Source organism: Rattus norvegicus, chromosome 14 (genome assembly GCF_021556685.1).
Source record: "Rattus norvegicus strain SHRSP/BbbUtx chromosome 14, alternate assembly SHRSP_T2T, whole genome shotgun sequence".
Classification (NCBI taxonomy): Eukaryota; Metazoa; Chordata; class Mammalia; order Rodentia; family Muridae; genus Rattus; species Rattus norvegicus.
The window spans coordinates 48,470,660-48,490,137 of NC_141547.1; positions in this window are offsets into that span (position 1 = coordinate 48,470,660).

The following is a 19,478-nucleotide window of genomic DNA, read 5'->3' on the forward strand; positions in this document are numbered from 1 at the left end:
GTAGCCTGCTCTTGTAATATGTGTACTCTTAAAGATTTATAAAAATTTGGTCAGCCGAATCTGAGTAACATGGTGAATTCGGTTAGTTCCCAATAGGCCGCAGTAGTAATAAGTGGACTGTTCGGGATATAGAAAAATTTTCACGAATGGAATCAAAATTTCTAGGCGAATTCAGTGAGTTCCCAATGGGACATGCTTGTATGAGTTTGCTTTTCAATATCGAGCAACATTTTAAGGAACGGAATCCAAGTATCATGGCGAATTGAGTAGGTTCCCAATAGGATTCGCATGTAATAAGCTTGTTCTTCAAGATCGAGCAACGTTTAAACGAACTGAAAAACTGTTTCTTTGTGATTTCAGTTAGTTCCTAGTAGCCTGCTCTTGTAATATGTGTACTTTTAAAGATTGATACAAATTTGGTGAGCCGAATCTGAGTAACATGGTGAATTCGGTTAATTCCCAATAGGCCGCAGTAGTAATAAGTGGACTGTTCGGGATATAGAAAAATTTTCACGATTGGAATCAAAATTTCTAGGCGAATTAAGTGAGTTCCCAATGGGACATGCTTGTATGAGTTTGCTTTTCAATATCGAGCAACATTTTAAGGAACGGAGTCCAAGTATCATGGCGAATTGAGTAGGTTCCCAATAGGATTCGCATGTAATAAGCTTGTTCTTCAAGATAGAGCAACGTTTTAACGAACTGAAACACTGTTTCTTTGTGAATTCAGTTAGTTCCTAGTAGCCTGCTCTTGTAATATGTGTACTTTTAAAGATTTATAAAAATTTGGTCAGCCGAATCTGAGTAACATGGTGAATTCGGTTAGTTCCCAATAGGCCGCAGTAGTAATAGGTGGACTGTTCGGGATATAGAAAAATTTTCACGATTGGAATCAAAATTTCTAGGCGAATTCAGTGAGTTCCCAATGGGACATGCTTGTATGATTTTGGTTTTCAATATCGAGCAACATTTTAAGGAACGGAATCTAAGTATCATGGTGAATTGAATAGGTTCCCAATAGGATTCGCATGTAATAAGCTTGTTATTCAAGATAGAGCAACGTTTTAACGAACTGAAACACTGTTTCTTTGTGAATTCAGTTAGTTCCTAGTAGCCAGCTCTTGTAATATGTGTACTTTTAAAGATTTATAAAAATTTGGTGAGCCGAATCTGAGTAACATGGTGAATTCGGTTAGTTCCCAATAGGCCGCAGTAGTAATAAGTGGACTGTTCGGGATATAGAAAAATTTTCAAGAAAGAATCAAAATTTCTAGGCGTATTCAGTGAGTTCCCAATGGGTCATGCTTGTATGAGTTTGCTTTTCAATATCGAGCAACATTTTAAGGAACGGAATCCAAGTATCATTGCGAATTGAGTAGGTTCCCAATAGGATTCGCATGTAATAAGCTTGTTATTCAAGATAGAGCAAAGTTTTAACGAACTGAAACACTGTTTCTTTGTGAATTCAGTTAGTTCCTAGTAGCCTGCTCTTGTAATCTGTGTACTTTTAAAGATTTATAAAAATTTGGTCAGCCGAATCTGAGTAACATGGTGAATTCGGTTAGTTCCCAATAGGCCGCAGTAGTAATAAGTGGACTGTTCGGGATATAGAAAAATTTTCACGATGGAATCAAAATTTCTAGGAGAATTCAGTGAGTTCCCAATGGGACATGCTTGTATGAGTTTGCTTTTCAATATCGAGCAACATTTTAAGGAACGGAATCCAAGTATCATGGCGAATTGAGTAGGTTCCCAATAGGATTCGCATGTAATAAGCTTGTTATTCAAGATAGAGCAACGTTTTAACGAACTGAAACACTGTTTCTTTGTGAATTCAGTTAGTTCCTAGTAGCCTGCTCTTGTAATATGTGTACTTTTCAAGATTTATAAAAATTTGGTCAGCCAAATCTGAGTAACATGGTGAATTCCGTTAGTTCCCAATAGGCCGCAGTAGTAATAAGTGGACTGTTCGGGATATAGAAAAATTTAGACGAATGGAATCAAAATTTCTAGGCGAATTCAGTGAGTTCCCAATGGGACATGCTTGTATGAGTTTGCTTTTCAATATCGAGCAACATTTTAAGGAACGGAATCTAAGTATCATGGTGAATTGAATAGGTTCCCAATAGGATTCGCATGTAATAAGCTTGTTATTCAAGATAGAGCAACGTTTAACGAACTGAAACACTGTTTCTTTTGAATTCAGTTAGTTCCTAGTAGCCTGCTCTTGTAATATGTGTACTTTTAAAGATTTATAAAAATTTGGTCAGCCGAATCTGAGTAACATGGTGAATTCGGTTAGTTCCCAATAGGCCGCAGTAGTAATAAGTAGACTGTTCGGGATATAGAAAAATTTTCACGATGGGAATCAAAATTTCTAGGAGAATTCAGTGAGTTCCCAATGGGACATGCTTGTATGAGTTTCCTTTTCAATATCGAGCAACATTTTAAGGAACGGAATCCAAGTATCATGGCGAATTGAGTAGGTTCCCAATAGGATTCGCATGTAATAAGCTTGTTATTCAAGATAGAGCAACGTTTTAACGAACTGAAACCTGTTTCTTTGTGAATTCAGTTAGTTCCTAATAGCCTGCTCTTGTAATATGTGTACTTTTCAAGATTTATAAAAATTTGGTCAGCCAAATCTGAGTAACATGGTGAACTCCGTTAGTTCCCAATAGGCCGCAGTAGTAATAAGTGGACTGTTCGGGATATAGAAAAATTTTCACGAATGGAATCAAAATTTCTAGGCGAATTCAGTGAGTTCCCAATGGGCATTTTTGTATGAGTTTGCTTTTCATTATCGATCAAAATTTTAAGGTACGGACTCTAAGTATCATGGTGAATTGAATAGGTTCCCAATAGGATTCGCATGTAATAAGCTTGTTATTCAAGATAGAGCAACGTTTTAACGAACTGAAACACTGTTTCTTGGTGAATTCAGTTAGTTCCTAGTAGCCTGCTCTTGTAATATGTGTACTTTTAAAGATTTATAAAAATTTGGTGAGCCTAATCTGAGTAACATGGTGAATTCGGTTAGCACCCAATAGGCCGCAGTAGTTATAAGTGGACTGTTCGTGATATAGAAAATTTTTCACGAATGGAATCAAAATTTCTAGGCGAATTCAGTGAGTTCCCATTGGGACATGCTTGTATGCGTTTGCTTTTCAATATCGAACAACATTTTAAGGAACGGAATCCAAGTATCATGGCGAATTGAGTAGGTTCCCAAAGGGATTCGCATGTAATAAGCTTGTTATTCAAGATAGAGCAACGTTTTAACGAACTGAAACACTGTTTCTTTGTGAATTCAGTTAGTTCCTAGTAGCCTGCTCTTGTAATATGTGTACTTTTAAAGATTTATAAAAATTTGGTCAGCAGAATCTGAGTAACATGGTGAATTCGGTTAGTTCCCAATAGGCCGCAGTAGTAATAAGTGGACTGTTCGGGATATAGAAAAATTTTCACGAATGGAATCAAAATTTCTAGGCGAATTCAGTGAGTTCCCAATGGGACATGCTTGTATGAGTTTGCTTTTCTATATCGAGCCACATTTTAAGGAACGGAATCCAAGTATCATGGTGAATTGAATAGGTTCCCAATAGGATTCGCATGTAGTGAGCTTGTTATTCAAGATAGAGCAACGTTTTAACGAACTGAAACACTGTTTCTTTTGGAATTCAGTTAGTTCCTAGTAGCCTGCTCTTGTAATATGTGTACTTTTAAAGATTTATAAAATGTTGGTGAGCCGAATCTGAGTAACATGGTGAATTCGGTTAGTTCCCAATAGGCCGCAGTAGTAATAAGTGGACTGTTCGGGATATAGAAAAATTTTCACGAATGGAATCAAAATTTCTAGGCGAATTCAGTGAGTTCCCAATGGGACATGCTTTATGAGTTTGCTTTTCAATATCGAGCAACATTTTAAAGAACGGAATCCAAGTATCATGGTGAATTGAGTAGGTTCCCAATAGGATTCGCATGTAATAAGCTTCTTGTTCAAGATAAGGCAACGTTTTAACGAACTGAAACACTGTTTCTTTGTGAATTCAGTTAGTTCCTAGTAGCCTGCTCTTGTAATATGTGTACTTTTAAAGATTTATAAAAATTTGGTGAGCCGAATCTGAGTAACATGGTGAACTCGGTTAGTTCCCAATAGACCGCAGTAGTAATAAGTGGACTGTTCGGGATATAGAAAAATTTTCACGAATGGAATCAAAATTTCTAGGCGAATTCAGTGAGTTCCATATGGGACATGCTTGTATGCGTTTGCTTTTCAATATCGAGCAACATTTTAAGGAACGGACTCTAAGTATCATGGTGAATTGAATAGGTTCCCAATAGGATTCGCATGTAATAAGCTTGTTATTCAAGATAGAGCAACGTTTTAACGAACTGAAACACTGTTTCTTTGCGAATTCAGTTAGTTCCTAGTAGCCTGTTCTTGTAATATGTGTACTTTTCAAGATTTATAAAAATTTGGTCAGCAGATTCTGAGTAACATGGTGAATTCGGTTAGTTCCCAATAGGCCGCAGTAGTAAGAAGTGGACTGTTCGGGATATAGAAAAATTTTTACGAATGGAATCAAAATTTCTAGGCGAATTCAGTGAGTTCCAAATGGGACATGCTTTATGAGTTTGCTTTTCTATATCGAGCCACATTTTGAGGAACGGAATCCAAGTATCATGGTGAATTGAGTAGGTTCCCAATAGGATTCGCATGTAATAAGCTTCTTATTCAACATAGAGCAACGTTTTAACGAACTGAAACACTGTTTCATTGTGAATTCAGTTAGTTCCTAGTAGCATGCTCTTGTAATATGTGTACTTTTAAAGATTTATAAAAATTTGGTGAGCCGAATCTGAGTAACATGGTGAATTCGGTTAGGTCCCAATAGGCCGCAGTAGTAATGAGTGGACTGTTCGGGATATAGAAAATTTTTCAGAAATGGAATCAAAGTTTCTAGGCGAATTCAGTGAGTTCCCAATGGGACATGCTTGTATGAGTTTGCTTTTCAATATCGAGCAACATTTTAAGGAACGGAATCAAAGTATCATGGCGAATTGAGTAGGTTCCCAAAGGGATTCGCATGTAATAAGCTTGTTATTCAAGATAGAGCAACGTTTTAACGAACTGAAACACTGTTTCTTTGTGAATTCAGTTAGTTCCTAGTAGCCTGCTCTTGTAATATGTGTACTTTTCAATATTTATAAAAATTTGGTCAGCAGAATCTGAGTAACATGGTGAATTCGGTTAGTTCCCAATAGGCCGCAGTAGTAATAAGTGGACTGTTCGGGATATAGAAAAATTTTCACGAATGGAATCAAAATTTCTAGGCGAATTCAGTGAGTTCCCAATGGGACATGCTTGTATGCGTTTGCTTTTCAATATCGAGCAACATTTTAAGGAACGGACTCTAAGTATCATGGTGAATTGAATAGGTTCCCAATAGGATTCGCATGTAGTGAGCTAGTTATTCAAGATAGAGCAACGTTTTAACGAACTGAAACACTGTTTCTTTGTGAATTCAGTTAGTTCCTAGTAGCCTGCTCTTGTAATATGTGTACTTTTAAAGATTTATAAAATTTTGGTGAGCCGAATCTGAGTAACATGGTGAATTCGGTTAGTTCCCAATAGGCCGCAGTAGTAATAAGTGGACTGTTCGGGATATAGAAAAATTTTCACGAATGGAGTCAAAATTTCTAGGCGAATTCAGTGAGTTCCAAATGGGACATGCTTTATGAGTTTGCTTTTCAATATCGAGCAACATTTTAAGGAACGGACTCTAAGTATCATGGTGAATTGAATAGGTTCCCAATAGGATTCGCATGTAGTGAGCTTGTTATTCAAGATAAAGCAACGTTTTAACGAACTGAAACACTGTTTCTTTGTGAATTCAGTTAGTTCCTAGTAGCCTGCTCTTGTAATATGTGTACTTTTAAAGATTTATAAAATTTTGGTGAGCCGAATCTGAGTAACATGGTGAATTCGGTTAGTTCCCAATAGGCCGCAGTAGTAATAAGAGGACTGTTCGGGATATAGAAAAATTTTCACGAATGGAATCAAAATTTCTAGGCGAATTCAGTGAGTTCCAAATGGGACATGCTTTATGAGTTTGCTTTTCTATATCGAGCCACATTTTAAGGAACGGAATCCAAGTATCATGGTGAATTGAGTAGGTTCCCAATAGGATTCGCATGTAATAAGCTTCTTATTCAACATAGAGCAACGTTTTAACGAACTGAAACACTGTTTCATTGTGAATTCAGTTAGTTGCTAGTAGCATGCTCGTGTAATATGTGTACTTTTAAAGATTTATAAAAATTTGGTGAGCCGAATCTGAGTAACATGGTGAATTCGGTTAGGTCCCAATAGGCCGCAGTAGTAATGAGTGGACTGTTCGGGATATAGAAAATTTTTCGGAAATGGAATCAAAGTTTCTAGGCGAATTCAGTGAGTTCCCAATGGGACATGCTTGTATGAGTTTGCTTTTCAATATCGAGCAACATTTTAAGGAACGGAATACAAGTATCATGGTGAATTGAGTAGGTTCCCAATAGGATTCGCATGTAATAAGCTTGATATTCAAGATAGAGCAACGTTTTAACGAACTGAAACACTGTTTCTTTGTGAATTCTGTTAGGTCCTAGTAGCCTGCTCTTCTAATATGTGTACTTTTAAAGATTTATAAAAATTTGGTGAGCCTAATCTGAGTAACATGGTGAATTCGGTTAGCTCCCAATAGGCCGCAGTAGTTATAAGTGGACTGTTCGGGATATAGAAAATTTTTCACGAATGGAATCAAAATTTCTAGGCGAATTCAGTGAGTTCCCATTGCGACATGCTTGTATGAGTTTGCTTTTCAATATCGAGCAAAATTTTAAAGAACGGAATCCAAGTATCATGGTGAATTGAGTAGGTTCCCAATAGGATTCGCATGTAATAAGCTTCTTGTTCAAGATAAGGCAACGTTTTAACGAACTGAAACACTGTTTCTTTGTGAATTCAGTTAGTTCCTAGTAGCCTGCTCTTGTAATATGTGTACTTTTAAAGATTTATTAAATTTGGTGAGCCGAATCTGAGTAACATGGTGAACTCGGTTACTTCCCAATAGACGGCAGTAGTAATAAGTGGACTGTTCGGTTTATAGAAAAATTTTCACGAATGGAATCAAAATTTCTAGGCGAATTCAGTGAGTTCCCAATGGGCATTTTTGTATGAGTTTGCTTTTCATTATCGAGCAAAATTTTAAGGAACGGACTCTAAGTATCATGGTGAATTGAATAGGTTCCCAATAGGATTCGCATGTAATAAGCTTGTTATTCAAGATAGAGCAACGTTTTAACGAACTGAAACACTGTTTCTTGGTGAATTCAGTTAGTTCCTAGTAGCCTGCTCTTGTAATATGTGTACTTTTAAAGATTTATAAAAATTTGGTGAGCCTAATCTGAGTAACATGGTGAATTTGGTTAGCACCCAATAGGCCGCAGTAGTTATAAGTGGACTGTTCGTGATATAGAAAATTTTTCACGAATGGAATCAAAATTTCTAGGCGAATTCAGTGAGTTCCCATTGGGACATGCTTGTATGAGTTTGCTTTTCAATATCGAGCAACATTTTAAAGAACGGAATCCAAGTATCATGGTGAATTGAGTAGGTTCCCAATAGGATTCGCATGTAATAAGCTTGTTATTCAAGATAGGGCAACGTTTAAACGAACTGAAACACTGTTTCTTTGTGAATTCAGTTAGTTCCTAGTAGCCTGCTCTTGTAATATGTGTACTTTTAAAGATTTATAAAAATTTGGTGAGCCGAATCTGAGTAACATGGTGAACTCGGTTAGTTCCCAATAGGCGGCAGTAGTAATAAGTGGACTGTTCGGTATATAGAAAAAATTTCACGAATGGAATCAAAATTTCTAGGGGAATTCAGTGAGTTCCCAATGGGACATGCTTGTATGCGTTTGCTTTTCAATATCGAACAACATTTTAAGGAACGGAATCCAAGTATCATGGCGAATTGAGTAGGTTCCCAATGGGATTCGCATGTAATAAGCTTGTTATTCAAGATAGAGCAAAGTTTTAACGAACTGAAACACTGTTTCTTTGTGAATTCAGTTAGTTCCTAGTAGCCTGCTCTTGTAATATGTGTACTTTTCATGATTTATAAAAATTTGGTCAGCAGAATCTGAGTAACATGGTGAATTCGGTTAGTTCCCAATAGGCCGCAGTAGTAATAAGTGGACTGTTCGGGATATAGAAAAATTTTCACGAATGGAATCAAAATTTCTAGGCGAATTCAGTGAGTTCCAAATGGGACATGCTTTATGAGTTTGCTTTTCTATATCGAGCCACATTTTAAGGAACGGAATCCAAGTATCATGGTGAATTGAGTAGGTTCCCAATAGGATTCGCATGTAATAAGCTTCTTATTCAACATAGAGCAACGTTTTAACGAACTGAAACACTTTTTCATTGTGAATTCAGTTAGTTCCTAGTAGCATGCTCTTGTAATATGTATACTTTTAAAGATTTATAAAAATTTGGTGAGCCGAATCTGAGTAACATGGTGAATTCGGTTAGGTCCCAATAGACCGCAGTAGTAATGTGTGGACTGTTCGGGATATAGAAAATTTTTCGGAAATGGAATCAAAGTTTCTAGGCGAATTCAGTGAGTTCCCAATGGGACATGCTTGTATGAGTTTGCTTTTCAATATCGAGCAACATTTTAAGGAACGGAATCCAAGTATCATGGTGAATTGAGTAGGTTCCCAATAGGATTCGCATGTAATAAGCTTGATATTCAAGATAGAGCAACGTTTTAACGAACTGAAACACTGTTTCTTTGTGAATTCAGTTAGTTCCTAGTAGCCTGCTCTTGTAATATGTGTACTTTTAAAGATTTATAAAATTTTGGTGAGCCGAATCTGAGTAACATGGTGAATTCGGTTAGTTCCCAATAGGCCGCAGTAGTAATAAGTGGACTGTTCGGGATATAGAAAAATTTTCACGAATGGAATCAAAATTTCTAGGCGAATTCAGTGAGTTCCCAATGGGACATGCTTGTATGCGTTTGCTTTTCAATATCGAGCAACATTTTAAGGAACGGACTCTAAGTATCATGGTGAATTGAATAGGTTCCCAATAGGATTCGCATGTAGTGAGCTTGTTATTCAAGATAGAGCAACGTTTTAACGAACTGAAACACTGTTTCTTTGTGAATTCAGTTAGTTCCTAGTAGCATGCTCGTGTAATATGTGTACTTTTAAAGATTTATAAAAATTTGGTGAGCCGAATCTGAGTAACATGGTGAATTCGGTTAGGTCCCAATAGGCCGCAGTAGTAATGAGTGGACTGTTCGGGATATAGAAAATTTTTCGGAAATGGAATCAAAGTTTCTAGGCGAATTCAGTGAGTTCCCAATGGGACATGCTTGTATGAGTTTGCTTTTCAATATCGAGCAACATTTTAAGGAACGGAATCCAAGTATCATGGTGAATTGAGTAGGTTCCCAATAGGATTCGCATGTAATAAGCTTGATATTCAAGATAGAGCAACGTTTTAACGAACTGAAACACTGTTTCTTTGTGAATTCTGTTAGGTCCTAGTAGCCTGCTCTTCTAATATGTGTACTTTTAAAGATTTATAAAAATTTGGTGAGCCTAATCTGAGTAACATGGTGAATTCGGTTAGCTCCCAATAGGCCGCAGTAGTTATAAGTGGACTGTTCGGGATATAGAAAATTTTTCACGAATGGAATCAAAATTTCTAGGCGAATTCAGTGAGTTCCCATTGGGACATGCTTGTATGAGTTTGCTTTTCAATATCGAGCAACATTTTAAAGAACGGAATCCAAGTATCATGGTGAATTGAGTAGGTTCCCAATAGGATTCGCATGTAATAAGCTTCTTGTTCAAGATAAGGCAACGTTTTAACGAACTGAAACACTGTTTCTTTGTGAATTCAGTTAGTTCCTAGTAGCCTGCTCTTGTAATATGTGTACTTTTAAAGATTTATTAAAATTTGGTGAGCCGAATCTGAGTAACATGGTGAACTCGGTTACTTCCCAATAGACGGCAGTAGTAATAAGTGGACTGTTCGGTTTATAGAAAAATTTTCACGAATGGAATCAAAATTTCTAGGCGAATTCAGTGAGTTCCCAATGGGCATTTTTGTATGAGTTTGCTTTTCATTATCGAGCAAAATTTTAAGGAACGGACTCTAAGTATCATGGTGAATTGAATAGGTTCCCAATAGGATTCGCATGTAATAAGCTTGTTATTCAAGATAGAGCAACGTTTTAACGAACTGAAACACTGTTTCTTGGTGAATTCAGTTAGTTCCTAGTAGCCTGCTCTTGTAATATGTGTACTTTTAAAGATTTATAAAAATTTGGTGAGCCTAATCTGAGTAACATGGTGAATTCGGTTAGCACCCAATAGGCCGCAGTAGTTATAAGTGGACTGTTCGTGATATAGAAAATTTTTCACGAATGGAATCAAAATTTCTAGGCGAATTCAGTGAGGTCCCATTGGGACATGCTTGTATGAGTTTGCTTTTCAATATCGAGCAACATTTTAAAGAACGGAATCCAAGTATCATGGTGAATTGAGTAGGTTCCCAATAGGATTCGCATGTAATAAGCTTCTTGTTCAAGATAAGGCAACGTTTTAACGAACTGAAACACTGTTTCTTTGTGAATTCAGTTAGTTCCTAGTAGCCTGCTCTTGTAATATGTGTACTTTTAAAGATTTATAAAAATTTGGTGAGCCGAATCTGAGTAACATGGTGAACTCGGTTAGTTCCCAATAGGCGGCAGTAGTAATAAGTGGACTGTTCGGTATATAGAAAAAATTTCACGAATGGAATCAAAATTTCTAGGGGAATTCAGTGAGTTCCCAATGGGACATGCTTGTATGCGTTTGCTTTTCTATATCGAACAACATTTTAAGGAACGGAATCCAAGTATCATGGCGAATTGAGTAGGTTCCCAATGGGATTCGCATGTAATAAGCTTGTTATTCAAGATAGAGCAACGTTTTAACGAACTGAAACACTGTTTCTTTGTGAATTCAGTTAGTTCCTAGTAGCCTGCTCTTGTAATATGTGTACTTTTCAAGATTTATAAAAATTTGGTCAGCAGAATCTGAGTAACATGGTGAATTCGGTTAGTTCCCAATAGGCCGCAGTAGTAATAAGTGGACTGTTCGGGATATAGAAAAATTTTCACGAATGGAATCAAAATTTCTAGGCGAATTCAGTGAGTTCCAAATGGGACATGCTTTATGAGTTTGCTTTTCAATATCGAGCCACATTTTAAGGAACGGAATCCAAGTATCATGGTGAATTGAGTAGGTTCCCAATAGGATTCGCATGTAATAAGCTTCTTATTCAACATAGAGCAACGTTTTAACGAACTGAAACTCTGTTTCATTGTGAATTCAGTTAGTTCCTAGTAGCATGCTCTTGTAATATGTATACTTTTAAAGATTTATAAAAATTTCGTGAGCCGAATCTGAGTAACATGGTGAATTCGGTTAGGTCCCAATAGGCCGCAGTAGTAATGTGTGGACTGTTCGGGATATAAAATTTTTCGGAAATGGAATCAAAGTTTCTAGGCAAATTCAGTGAGTTCCCAATGGGACATGCTTGTATGAGTTTGCTTTTCAATATCGAGCAACATTTTAAGGAACGGAATCCAAGTATCATGGTGAATTGAGTAGGTTCCCAATAGGATTCGCATGTAATAAGCTTGATATTCAAGATAGAGCAACGTTTTAACGAACTGAAACACTGTTTCTTTGTGAATTCTGTTAGGTCCTACTAGCCTGCTCTTCTAATATGTGTACTTTTAAAGATTTATAAAAATTTGGTGAGCCTAATCTGAGTAACATGGTGAATTAGGTTAGCTCCCAATAGGCCGCAGTAGTTATAAGTGGACTGTTCGGGATATAGAAAATTTTTCACGAATGGAATCAAAATTTCTAGGCGAATTCAGTGAGTTCCCATTGGGACATGCTTGTATGAGTTTGCTTTTCAATATCGAGCAACATTTTAAAGAACGGAATCCAAGTATCATGGTGAATTGAGAAGTTCCCAATAGGATTCGCATGTAATAAGCTTCTTGTTCAAGATAAGGCAACGTTTTAACGAACTGAAACACTGTTTCTTTGTGAATTCAGTTAGTTCCTAGTAGCCTGCTCTTGTAATATGTGTACTTTTAAAGATTTATAAAAATTTGGTGAGCCGAATCTGAGTAACATGGTTAACTCGGTTACTTCCCAATAGACGGCAGTAGTAATAAGTGGACTGTTCGGTTTATAGAAAAATTTTCACGAATGGAATCAAAATTTCTAGGAGAATTCAGTGAGTTCCCAATGGGCATGCTTGTATGAGTTTGCTTTTCATTATCGAGCAAAATTTTAAGGAACGGACTCTAAGTATCATGGTGAATTGAATAGGTTCCCAATAGGATTCGCATGTAATAAGCTTGTATTCAAGATAGAGCAACGTTTTAACGAACTGAAACACTGTTTCTTTGTGAATTCTGTTAGGTCTTAGTAGCCTGCTCTTCTAATATGTGTACTTTTAAAGATTTATAAAAATTTGGTGAGCCTAATCTGAGTAACATGGTGAATTCGGTTAGCACCCAATAGGCCGCAGTAGTTATAAGTGGACTGTTCGTGATATAGAAAAATTTTCACGAATGGAATCAAAATTTCTAGGCGAATTCAGTGAGTTCCCATTGGGACATGCTTGTATGAGTTTGCTTTTCAATATCGAGCAACATTTTAAAGAACGGAATCCAAGTATCATGGTGAATTGAGTAGGTTCCCATTAGGATTCGCATGTAATAAGCTTCTTGTTCAAAATAAGGCAACGTTTTAACGAACTGAAACACTGTTTCTTTGTGAATTCAGTTAGTTCCTAGTAGCCTGCTCTTGTAATATGTGTACTTTTAAAGATTTATAAAAATTTGGTGAGCCGAATCTGAGTAACATGGTGAACTCGGTTAGTTCCCAATAGGCGGCAGTAGTAATAAGTGGACTGTTCGGTATATAGAAAAATTTTCACGAATGGAATCAAAATTTCTAGGCGAATTCAGTGAGTTCCCAATGGGACATGCTTGTATGAGTTTGCTTTTCAATATCGAGCAACATTTTAAGGAACGGACTCTAAGTATCATGGTGAATTGAATAGGTTCCCAAAGGATTCGCATGTAATAAGCTTGTTATTCAAGATAGAGCAACGTTTTAACGAACTGAAACACTGTTTCTTTGTGAATTCAGTTAGTTCCTAGTAGCCTGCTCTTGTAATATGTGTACTTTTAAAGATTTATAAAATTTTGGTGAGCCAAATCTGAGTAACATGGTGAATTCGGTTAGTTCCCAATAGGCCGCAGTAGTAATAAGTGGACTGTTCGGGATATAGAAAAATTTTCACGAATGGAATCAAAATTTCTAGGCGAATTCAGTGAGTTCCAAATGGGACATGCTTTATGAGTTTGCTTTTCAATATCGAGCAACATTTTAAGGAACGGACTCTAAGTATCATGGTGAATTGAATAGGTTCCCAATAGGATTCGCATGTAATAAGCTTGTTATTCAAGATAGAGCAACGTTTTAACGAACTGAAACACTGTTTCTTTGTGAATTCAGTTAGTTCCTAGTAGCCTGCTCTTGTAATATGTGTACTTTTAAAGATTTATAAAATTTTGGTGAGCCGAATCTGAGTAACATGGTGAATTCGGTTAGTTCCCAATAGGCCGCAGTAGTAATAAGTGGACTGTTCGGGATATAGAAAAATTTTCACGAATGGAATCAAAATTTCTAGGCGAATTCAGTGAGTTCAAAATGGGACATGCTTGTATGAGTTTGCTTTTCTCTATCGAGCCACATTTTAAGGAACGGAATCCAAGTATCATGGTGAATTGAGTAGGTTCCCAATAGGATTCGCATGTAATAAGCTTCTTATTCAACATAGAGCAACGTTTTAACGAACTGAAACACTGTTTCATTGTGAATTCAGTTAGTTGCTAGTAGCATGCTCTTGTAATATGTGTACTTTTAAAGATTTATAAAAATTTGGTGAGCCGAATCTGAGTAACATGGTGAATTCGGTTAGGTCCCAATAGGCCGCAGTAGTAATGAGTGGACTGTTCGGGATATAGAAAATTTTTCGGAAATGGAATCAAAGTTTCTAGGCGAATTCAGTGAGTTCCCAATGGGACATGCTTGTATGAGTTTGCTTTTCAATATCGAGCAACATTTTAAGGAACGGAATCCAAGTATCATGGTGAATTGAGTAGGTTCCCAATAGGATTCGCATGTAATAAGCTTGATATTCAAGATAGAGCAACGTTTTAACGAACTGAAACACTGTTTCTTTGTGAATTCTGTTAGGTCCTAGTAGCCTGCTCTTCTAATATGTGTACTTTTAAAGATTTATAAAAATTTGGTGAGCCTAATCTGAGTAACATGGTGAATTCGGTTAGTTCCCAATAGGCCGCAGTAGTAATAAGTGGACTGTTCGGGATATAGAAAAATTTTCACGAATGGAATCAAAATTTCTAGGCGAATTCAGTGAGTTCCAAATGGGACATGCTTTATGAGTTTGCTTTTCTATATCGAGCAACATTTTAAAGAACGGAATCCAAGTATCATGGTGAATTGTGTAGGTTCCCAATAGGATTCGCATGTAATAAACTTCTTATTCAACATAGAGCAACGTTTTAACGAACTGAAACACTGTTTCATTGTGAATTCAGTTAGTTCCTAGTAGCATGCTCTTGTAATATGTGTACTTTTAAAGATTTATAAAAATTTGGTGAGCCGAATCTGAGTAACATGGTGAATTCTGTTAGTTCCCAATAGGCCGCAGTAGTAATGAGTGGACTATTCGGGATATAGAAAAATTTTCACGAATGGAATCAAAATTTCTAGGCGAATTCAGTGAGTTCCCAATGGGACACGCTTGTATGAGTTTGCTTTTCAATATCGAGCAACATTTTAAGGAACGGAATCCAAGTATCATGGTGAATTGAGTAGTTTCCCAATAGGTTTCGCATGTAATAAGCTTGATATTCAAGATAGAGCAACGTTTTAATGAACTGAAACACTGTTTCTTTGTGAATTCTGTTAGGTCCTAGTAGCCTGCTCTTCTAATATGTGTACTTTTATAGATTTATAAAAATTTGGTGAGCCTAATCTGAGTAACATGGTGAATTCGGTTAGCTCCCAATAGGCCGCAGTAGTTATAAGTGGACTGTTCGGGATATAGAAAATTTTTCACGAATGGAATCAAAATTTCTAGGCGAATTCAGTGAGTTCCCAATGGGACATGCTTGTATGCGTTTGCTTTTCAATATCGAGCAACATTTTAAAGAACGGAATCCAAGTATCATGGTGAATTGAGTAGGTTCCCAATAGGATTCGCATGTAATAAGCTTCTTGTTCAAGATAAGGCAAAGTTTTAACGAACTGAAACACTGTTTCTTTGTGAATTCAGTTAGTTCCTAGTAGCCTGCTCTTGTAATATGTGTACTTTTAAAGATTTATAAAAATTTGGTGAGCCGAATCTGAGTAACATGGTGAACTCGGTTACTTCCCAATAGACGGCAGTAGTAATAAGTGGACTGTTCGGTATATAGAAAAATTTTCACGAATGGAATCAAAATTTCTAGGCGAATTCAGTGAGTTCCCAATGGGCATGCTTGTATGAGTTTGCTTTTCATTATCGAGCAAAATTTTAAGGAACGGACTCTAAGTATCATGGTGAATTGAATAGGTTCCCAATAGGATTCGCATGTAATAAGCTTGTTATTCAAGATAGAGCAACGTTTTAACGAACTGAAACACTGTTTCTTTGTGAATTCAGTTACTTCCTAGTAGCCTGCTCTTGTAATATGTGTACTTTTAAAGATTTATAAAAATTAGGTGAGCCTAATCTGAGTAACATGGTGAATTCGGTTAGTTCCCAATAGGCCGCAGTGGTAAAAAGTGGACTGTTCGGGATATAGAAAATTTTTCACGAAGGGAATCAAAATTTCTAGGCGAATTCAGTGAGTTCCCATTGGGACATGCTTGTATGAGTTTGCTTTTCAATGTCGAACAACATTTTAAGGAACGGAATCCAAGTATCATGGTGAATTGAGTAGGTTCCCAATAGGATTCGCATGTAATAAGCTTCTTGTTCAAGATAGAGCAACGTTTTAACGAACTGAAACACTGTATCTTTGTGAATTCAGTTAGTTCCTAGTAGCCTGCTCTTGTAATATGTGTATTTTTAAAGATTTATAAAAATTTGGTGAGCCGTATCTGAGTAACTGGTGAACTCGGTTAGTTCCCAATAGGCGGCATTAGTAATAAGAGGACTGTTCGGTATATAGAAAAATTTTCACGAATGTAATCAAAATTTCTAGGCGAATTCAGTGAGTTCCTAATGGGACATGCTTGTATGAGTTTGCTTTTCAATATCGAGCAACATTTTAAGGAACGGAATCCAAGTATCATTGCGAATTGAGTAGGTTCCCAACAGGATTCGCATGTAATAAGCTTGTTATTCAAGATAGAGCAACGTTTTAACGAACTGAAACACTGTTTCTTTGTGAATTCAGTTAGTTCCTAGTAGCCTGCTCTTGTAATCTGTGTACTTTTAAAGATTTATAAAAATTTGGTGAGCCGAATCTGAGTAACATGGTGAATTCGGTTATTTCCCAATAGGCCGCAGTAGTAATAAGTGGACTGTTCGGGATATAGAAAAATTTTCACGAATGGAATCAAAATTTCTAGGCGAATTCAGTGAGTTCCCAATGGGACATGCTTGTATGAGTTTTCTTTTCATTATCGAGCAACATTTTAAGGAACGGAATCCAAGTATCATGGTGAATTAGGTAGGTTCCCAGTAGGATTCGCATGTAATAAGCTTGTTAACAAGATAGAGCAACGTTTTAACGAACTGAAACACTGTTTCTTTGTGAATTCAGTTAGTTCCTAGTAGCCTGCTCTTATAATATGTGTACTTTTCAAGATTTATAAAAATTGGGTGAGCCGAATCTGAGTAACATGGTGAATTCTGTTAGTTCCCAATAGGCCGCAGTAGTAATAAGTGGACTGTTCGGGATATAGAAAAATTTTCACGAATGGAATCAGAATTTCTAGGCGAATTCAGTGAGTTCCCAATGGGACATGCTTGTATGAGTTTGCTTTTCAATATCGAGCAACATTTTAAGGAACGGAATCCAAGTATCATGGTGAATTGAATAGGTTCCCAATAGGATTTACATGTAATAAGCTTGTTATTCAAGATAGAGCAACGTTTTAACGAACTGAAACACTGTTTCTTTGTGAATTCAGTTAGTTCCTAGTAGCCTCTTCTTGTAATATGTGTACTTTTCAAGATTTATAAAAATTTGGTCAGCCGATTCTGAGTAACATGCTGAATTCGGTTAGTTCCAAATAGGCGGCAGTAGTAATAAGTGGACTGTTCGGGATATAGAAAAATTTTCACGAATGGAATCAAAATTTCTAGTCGAATTCAGTGAGTTCCCAATGGGACATGCTTGTATGAGTTTGCTTTTCAATATCGAGCAACATTTTAAGGAACGGAATCAAAGTATCATGGTGAATTGAATAAGTTCCCAATAGGATTCGCATGTAATAAGCTTGTTATTCAAGATAGAGCAACGTTTTAACGAACTGAAACACTGTTTCTTTGTGAATTCAGTTAGTTCCTAGTAGCCTGCTCTTGTAATATGTGTACTTTTCAAGATTTATAAAAATTTGGTCAGCCGAATCTGAGTAACATGGTGAATTCTGTTAGTTCCCAATAGGCCGCAGTAGTAATAAGTGGACTGTTCGGGATATAGAAAAATTTTCACGAATGGAATCAAAATTTCTAGGCGAATTCAGTGAGTTCCCAATGGGACATGCTTGTATGAGTTTGCTTTTCAATATCGAGCAACATTTTAAGGAACGGATCTAAGTATCATGGTGAATTGAATAGGTTCCCAATAGGATTCGCATGTAATAAGCTTGTTATTCAAGATAGAGCAACGTTTTAACGAACTGAAACACTGTTTCTTTGTGAATTCAGTTAGTTCCTAGTAGCCTGCTCTTGTAATATGTGTACTTTTCAAGATTTATAAAAATTTGGTGAGCCGAATCTGAGTAACATGGTGAATTCGGTTAGTTCCCAATAGGCCGCAGTAGTAATAAGTGGACTGTTCGGGATATAGAAAAATTTTCACGAATGGAATCAAAATTTCTAGGCGAATTCAGTGAGATCCGAATGGGACATGCTTGTATGAGTTTGCTTTTCAATATCGAGCAACATTTTAAGGAACGGAATCCAAGTATCATGGTGAATTGAGTAGATTCCCAATAGGATTCGCATGTAATAAGCTTGTTATTCAAGATAGAGCAACGTTTAAACGAACTGAAACACTGTTTCTTTGTGAATTCAGTTAGTTCCTAGTAGCCTGCTCTTGTAATATGTGTACTTTTCAAGATTTATAAAAATTTGGTGAGCCGTTTCTGAGTAACATGGTGAATTCGGTTCGTTCCCAATAGGCCGCAGTAGTAATAAGTGGACTGTTCGGGATATAGAAAATTTTTCGGAAATGGAATCAAAGTTTCTAGGCGAATTCAGTGAGTTCCCAATGGGACATGCTTGTATGAGTTTGCTTTTCAATATCGAGCAACATTTTAAGGAACGGAATCCAAGTATCATGGTGAATTGAGTAGGTTCCCAATAGGATTCGCATGTAATAAGCTTGATATTCAAGATAGAGCAACGTTTTAACGAACTGAAACACTGTTTCTTTGTGAATTCTGTTAGGTCCTAGTAGCCTGCTCTTCTAATATGTGTACTTTTCAAGATTTATAAAAATTTGGTCAGCCGAATCTGAGTAACATGGTGAATTCGGTTAGTTCCTAATAGGCCGCAGTAGTAATAAGTGGACTGTTCGGGATATAGAAAAATTTTCACGAATGGAATCAAAATTTCTAGGCGAATTCAGTGAGTTCCAAATGGGACATGCTTTATGAGTTTGCTTTTCTATATCGAGCAACATTTTAAAGAACGGAATCCAAGTATCATGGTGAATTGTGTAGGTTCCCAATAGGATTCGCATGTAATAAACTTCTATTCAACATAGAGCAACGTTTTAACGAACTGAAACACTGTTTCATTGTGAATTCAGTTAGTTCCTAGTAGCCTGCTCTTGTAATATGTGTACTTTTAAAGATTTATAAAAATTTGGTGAGCCGAATCTGAGTAACATTGTGAATTCTGTTAGTTCCCAGTAGGCCGCAGTAGTTATAAGTGGACTGTTCGGGATATAGAAAATTTTCACGAATGGAATCAAAATTTCTAGGCGAATTCAGTGAGTTCCCAATGGGACACGCTTGTATGAGTTTGCTTTTCAATATCGAGCAACATTTTAAAGAACGGAATCCAAGTATCATGGTGAATTGAGT